Genomic DNA, 6,700 nt, shown 5'->3' with positions numbered 1-6,700 from the left:
CATTGTCTCACCTTGTAAAAGTTCGGTCACGCCACCAAAATCAATCGGTGCCATTGGTTCATTATTATCAAACGTTGCATCTTTGTCATACCCATCCTTAATATCTGGAATTTCAGGTAATTCTGCCATTTTTTATAATCTATACATATATGACCGAGAAAATATACCTTACATTACCTACTGCTTCGACAATGAATTCACCTGATCAATTTCACATTGACAATGTGAGAAAGTATCTTGAAGACTTAATTAACTTAAGAAACAAGTATGAGGGCAAGCAAGCCAAATATTAAATAAAAACGTGAAAGATTAAGCAATGCATCTACTTCAGCATCTGTAGTTTCTATACTAACAGGAGTATCTGGTGTTGGTGGTTGTTTTACTGCTGTTGACATACCTCTTGGGGCTGCCCTGACAGATAGCAGTTGCCGTATCATCTGTATTAACATTTTATTCCTAAAGGCATAACAAAAAGATTGCTAAAACTGTTGAGCTACTAGACAGATTGATCACTTCTATTGGCAAATTTTAACTACTTATCAGTAAATCATTAACTGATGGTTTTGTTATGGATTCAAATGAATTTAGCAAACTCCAGAGTCTGTACCTTGAAGTAATTAATGGAATTAGAAACCGTGACTATAAAATGAAATTAGCTATCGAAGAAATTTAGCAAAAAAACAATTATGGATGAAATACATAATTTAAAAAATGCGATAAAAAAAGTAGTGTTTGCCATGAATTGATGTATGTTTATTAACTACTTATATTATAAGAATGGATGATAAATTTAATCAGATTTACTACTCCGATAATGACTACTGGAGAGGTAGAAGTGCAATAAGTAAGTTAGCTAAAAAAGCTGGTGCAACTAATGAGGAAGCGGAAAAATGGCCACTGTATCAAATATATCTACCAGTACCAAAGTATGTTCCGAGACTTAATTCCTGATATTCTGTTTATGCTACACCCAATGATATACATCAGGTAGATATCTTGTATCTTCCACATGATAAGTACAAAGGAAAAACATATAAGAATGCTCTCTGTGTTTTAGATGTAGGACAAAAAGATAAATAATGAAAACGATCTACTGATCCAATATGGTCAGTGGATGCATCTCTTATAATAATACGCTAAGTGTGTCTGTCTGTCACTTTTGCAAAGTGGATAAAATTTCTTTGATAAAATCTATAAAACATCGCCTATTTGTTCTGTAAATTAGCAAACTTTGCCGTTAAAGCAATATTGACGTCAAAGGAAAGTATATTAAGATTAGTGAAGCCATTGCATTGCACTTTTAAATTTAAGGCTTAATAACTTGGAAACGGGTGGAAATAACTGACGTCATCTCCTGTGTGGGTAACTAGGGACTAACTGGGACCAATTTGGGTAGGTTTCCCAAACCTAGGTCAGGGAATCCGTTTCGGAATGGACAGGTTAATGACGTCATCAAAAAACCTTTAAACCCTAATATCTCTGCACCTGTTTGTCAAAAGTACACGATCCTATACATTTTCTTGATCAGCGTTTCAAGATCTATACGATGAAGGCAACAGGCATACAAATTTCTGAAAAAATTTTTTTGGTGTTCTGACAGGTCTCTGCTGACGTCAGCAAAATTTAAATGACGGTTGTTTTTCTCTGTTATCCTGCCTAAGTGGATTTTTCCACGGGCCTTATTGACTAGTCTGTATAATAATACGCTAAGTGTGTCTGTGTGTCTGTGACAGGCAAAGTGGATGTCTTCATTTTCCTTTGATGTTGCCGAAAAATGCAACTCTAATATGTCAAATTTTCTGACGTTACGGCGCGACGAAAATAACACTACTTTAACGTCAATATCCTATATTAAATTAATGAAGCCATCACAGTGCACCTAAAACTTTGAGGCCAAATAACTAGGAAACGAGGTGGTGACGTCAATGATTTTTCACCGCGTGGGTAACTAGAGACCACCTAGGACCAATTTGGGTTATTTTCCCAAACCTGGGTCACCGAATCCGTTTCGGAATGGACGGGTTGATGACGTCATCAAAAAATCTTCAAACCTTAATGTCTCTGAAACTGTTTGTCAAAAGTACATAATCCTATACATTTTCTTGATCAGCTTTTCAAGATCTATACAATGAAGACATTAGATATATAAAATTCTGGAAAAAAATTTTATGTGTGATTGCGGGTCTTTGCTGACATCAGGCAAATTTTCAAACCCTTATATTTTCTTATACGTTCGTCGAAAACCCATGATCCTATACATTTTTCTCATGAGTGTTTTAGCCTCTACACATTACAGGCAACCAATAAACTAAACTTCGCTAATTCTTTTTTGTATCTGCACTGCTGACGTCAGCAAAAATCTAAAATAATCAATTTTTACATTGTCCTCCTGCCTAAGTGGATTTTTCCTCGGGCTTTATCGACTAGTCTCTATAATAATACGCTAATTCCGTGTGTCTGTCTGTCACTTTTGCAAAGGGGATTACATTCTTCAAAATTTTCTTTAACAAATTCTATAAAACATCGCCTATAAAATTGTTCTGTAATTTACCAAACTTTACCGATAAAATAGTATTGACGTCAAAGGAAAGTTAATTAAGATTAGTGAAGCCATTACAATGCACTTAAAACTTTGAGGCCAAATAACTTGGAAACGAGGTGGTGACGTCAATGTTTTTTCACTGCGTGGGTAACTAGGGACAACCTGGGACCAATTTGGGTAAGTTTTTCAAACCTGGGTCCCCGAATCCGTTTCGGAATGGACGGTTTGATGACGTCATCAAAAAACCTTTAAACCTTGATATCTCTGCAACCGTTTGTCAAAGATACATGATCATATACATTTTCTTGATCAGCATTTCAAGATATATACGATGAAGGCAACAGGTATACATATTTCTGAAAATTTTTTTGGGGTTTTCACAGGTCTCTGCTGATGTCTGCAAAATCTAAATGATGGTTGTTTTTCTCTGTTATCCTGCCTTAAGTGGATTTTTCCACGGGCCTTATCGACTAGTCTCTTATAATAATACGGAGAGTGTGTCTGTTTGTGTGTCTGTAACAGGCAAAGTGGATGTCTTCATTTTCCTTTGATGTTGCCGAAAAATGCATGTCTAATATGTTAAATTTTCTGACGTTACGACGCGACGAAAATAACACTACTTTAACGTCAATGTCCTATATTAAATTAATGAAGCCATTACAGTGCACCTAAAACTTTGAGGCCAAATAACTTGGAAACGAGGTGGTGACGTCAATGATTTTTCACCGCGTGGGTAACTAGGGACTACCTAGGACCAATTTGGGTAATTTTCCCAAACCTGGGTCCCCGAATCCGTTTCGGAATGGACGGGTTGATGACGTCATTAAAAAACCTTTAAACCCTAATATCTCTGCAACCGTTTGTCAAAAGTACATGATCCTATACATTTTCTTGCTCAGCGTTTCAAGATCTATACGATGAAGGCAACAGGCATACACATTTCTAAAAAAAAACATTTTGTGTTCTGACATGTCTCTGTTGACGTCATCAAAATTTAAATGACGGTTGTTTTTCTCTGTTATCCTGCCTAAGTGGATTTTTCCACAGGCCTTATCGACTAGTCTATATAATAATACGCCAGTTCTGTCTGTCTGTCACTTTTGCAAAGTGGATAAATTTTCTTTGATAAAGTCTATAAAACATCGCCTATAAATTTGTTCTGTAAATTAGCAAACTTTGACGTTAGAGCAATATTGACGTCAAAGGAAAGTATATTAGGATTAGTGAAGCCATTGCATTGCATTTTTAAATTTAAGGCTAAAAAACTTGGAAACGGATGGAAATGACTGACGTCATCTCCTCTGCGTGGGTAACTATGGACTACCTGGGACCAATTTGGGTAAGTTTCCCAAACCTGGGTCACCGAATCCGTTTCGGAATTGACGGGTTGATGACGTCATCAAAGAACCTTTAAACCTTGATATCTCTGCAACCGTTTGTCAAAAGTACATGATCCTATACATTTTCTTGATCAGCGTTTTAAGATCTATACGATGTAGGCAACAGGTATACAAATTTTCTAAAAAAAAATTGGGGGTTTTGACGGGCCAATTCTGACGTCAGCAAAATTTTAAACCCTTATATTTCATTACTCGCCTCACCACACGATCATATACATTTTCTCGATCAGCAGTGTAAGCCCTACACAATGGAGGAAACATGAAAACAAGGTACTAATTTTTTTTTGTAGATGGGTTGTTGACGTCATCAAAATTTAAACGGCGCTTTTTTCTCATTTTTATCCTGCCTCAGTGGATTTCTCCACGGGCCTTATCGACTAGTCTATATAATAATACGCCAGTTCCGTCTGTCTGTCTGTGACTTTTGCAAAGTGGATTATGTTCTTCACTATTTTCTTTGATATAGTCTGTAAAACATCGCCTATAAAATTGTTCTGTAATTTACCAAACTTTAACGTTTTAATAATATTAACGTCAATACCCTATATTAAATTAATGAAGCCATTAAAGTGCACCTAAAACTTTGAGGCCAACTAACTTGGAAATGAGGTGGTGACATCAATGATTTTTCACCGCTTGTGTAACGAAGGACCACCTGGGACCGTCATCAAATTTAACCTCAATATTTCCGTAACCGTTTTTCAAAAGTACGCGATCTTATACATTTTCTTGATCAGCGTTTCAAGATCTGTACAATGAAGACAACGGGTATAAAAATTTCTTAAAAATTTTTTAACACTTTCAGGAGACTTTGCTGACGTCAGCACAATTTTCCAAGCCTTATATCTCATTAACCGTTCATCAAGAGCACATGATCATATACATTTTCTTGATCAGCGTTTTAAGCTCTACACAATAGAGGCAACGTTAAAAGAAGGTTCCAATTTTTTTGTGGATGGGTTGCTGACGTCATCAAAACATCTAAACAACCTATTTTCCATTGTCCTTCTGACTAAGTGGATTTCTCCACGTGCCTTATCGACTAGTAAAAAATAAAAGATAGACACATTAAAAGTAATCAACCAACGTCATATTATTTAGATGGTTGAATATCATTAACTACACCACATTTTGGACAAACTAGTGTAGATGATGTTATTCTCTTTATCTTTTTCACATCACAAGCACAATCTATATGATCTTTATCATCCTTATCATCAGTATCTCCAAAATAATCATCCATACGATACCCTATATAATCAAATAAATCCACATCACCCAATTCCAAAATTTCTCTATCTGTACGTTTATTCATCTATACTATACAAACAAGTTATTCCCTTAAGTTTTAACTTGACTGTCAATTGATGACATCATATGGCCATTATTTGATAAAAACTAAAATCCTATAGTATTCCACAGGTTGAAACAAAATGCCATTGCTGGGGTCCTCAAATGGTATAACTGATAGTACCGCGGCCTCTCAAACACCAAAAAATGCACTTTTTACAGAAAAATAGCAAATACTGCCATCAAATGATAACCCTTACAATAAGTGCTTTGGGGGTTGCGAGACCACTTTTACAAATAATGACGTCGCAAGTAGTCAGGGATGTGGGGGTAATAGAGACCACTTTTACTTGTAAAAGTGGTCTCGTACCCCCATATCCCTAACTACTAAGATAGCCAAGATGGCGCTCGAGCGAGAAGAAAAATAAATATTTGAAAAGCTATATCTGGAATTACATGAAGATTTAACAGAAAGTGAATATGTCGTTTAGCACTTCTCATGCGAATCTTTCAGGTGAGTCCAACTTGTAAAAGTACCTCAGGATCCCTTAAGGTAATGTTCACGATTTGGGCCAAAAATCGCATAGTTTTTTTTCGCGAAAGTTTATTCCTGGCATTATAAGGGAACAAATTATTTGCCAGAGTCTATTTTTGCGAATGACTGATTTTTAAAATTTTTGCTAAATCCGCAAAAAAAAGTGTCCCAAAATTTCTTTCACTAAATAACATGAGTACCCATGAGTACCCAGTATTTATTTATTTTACATCCTAATAATATTTACTATTTGAAGCTGCAAAAACTTACTATATAGCAGCATTTTTTTTATTTGGTGAGTGAATGTTTTTTATTAAATGTGTCAATCAGTGTCCCATGTCTGTGCTGCTACTTGATTTCTTTATGTCGGTTCTTAGTAATCTCTTTTTAGCGACTTTGTGTTTTTTACGTGTATCTCTTGCATATGAAAAACGTAGAACTCTTGTATACAAAGTGTGAGCTTATGTTTCAAAACTTCTTTGCTGACTTTTGGATCCACAGTATAAGGAACACTTTTGAAGTTTAATAAGAAAAGTTTTTGAGCATTATCTTAGACAAGATCATGACATTTCAATATAACATATCTCAGCACTTTTTTTACCATTAATTTTAACGTTAATGGATGTAGCCTCTTTAGAATTTTTTCTTCTTTTAACAATTTTGGCGCGGCCAGAGAAGGGCTAGCATCTGGCAATTCTAACATAGCATGCTTAACATTGATTGGATCACGTTGTAATTTACAAACTTTATCGCAATTTTGGCAACGGTTAACCTCATCTTTCTTGCAGCTTCCAACTTCTGTTACAACAGTATCCAATTCTTTGTTCAAATCCACATTATCTTCCAAAAAACCATCATCTCAAGCTAAGTAATCCTCTCCTTTTTGTACCACCATTTTTAACTTCCGTGCAGCATGAAAGGGTCGTCCAAAAC

This window comes from Hydractinia symbiolongicarpus, chromosome 7 (assembly GCF_029227915.1).
Source record: "Hydractinia symbiolongicarpus strain clone_291-10 chromosome 7, HSymV2.1, whole genome shotgun sequence".
In the NCBI taxonomy this organism is placed as follows: Eukaryota; Metazoa; Cnidaria; class Hydrozoa; order Anthoathecata; family Hydractiniidae; genus Hydractinia; species Hydractinia symbiolongicarpus.
The sequence above is the reverse complement of the archived record's forward strand: the minus strand, read 5'-3'. Positions refer to the sequence as shown.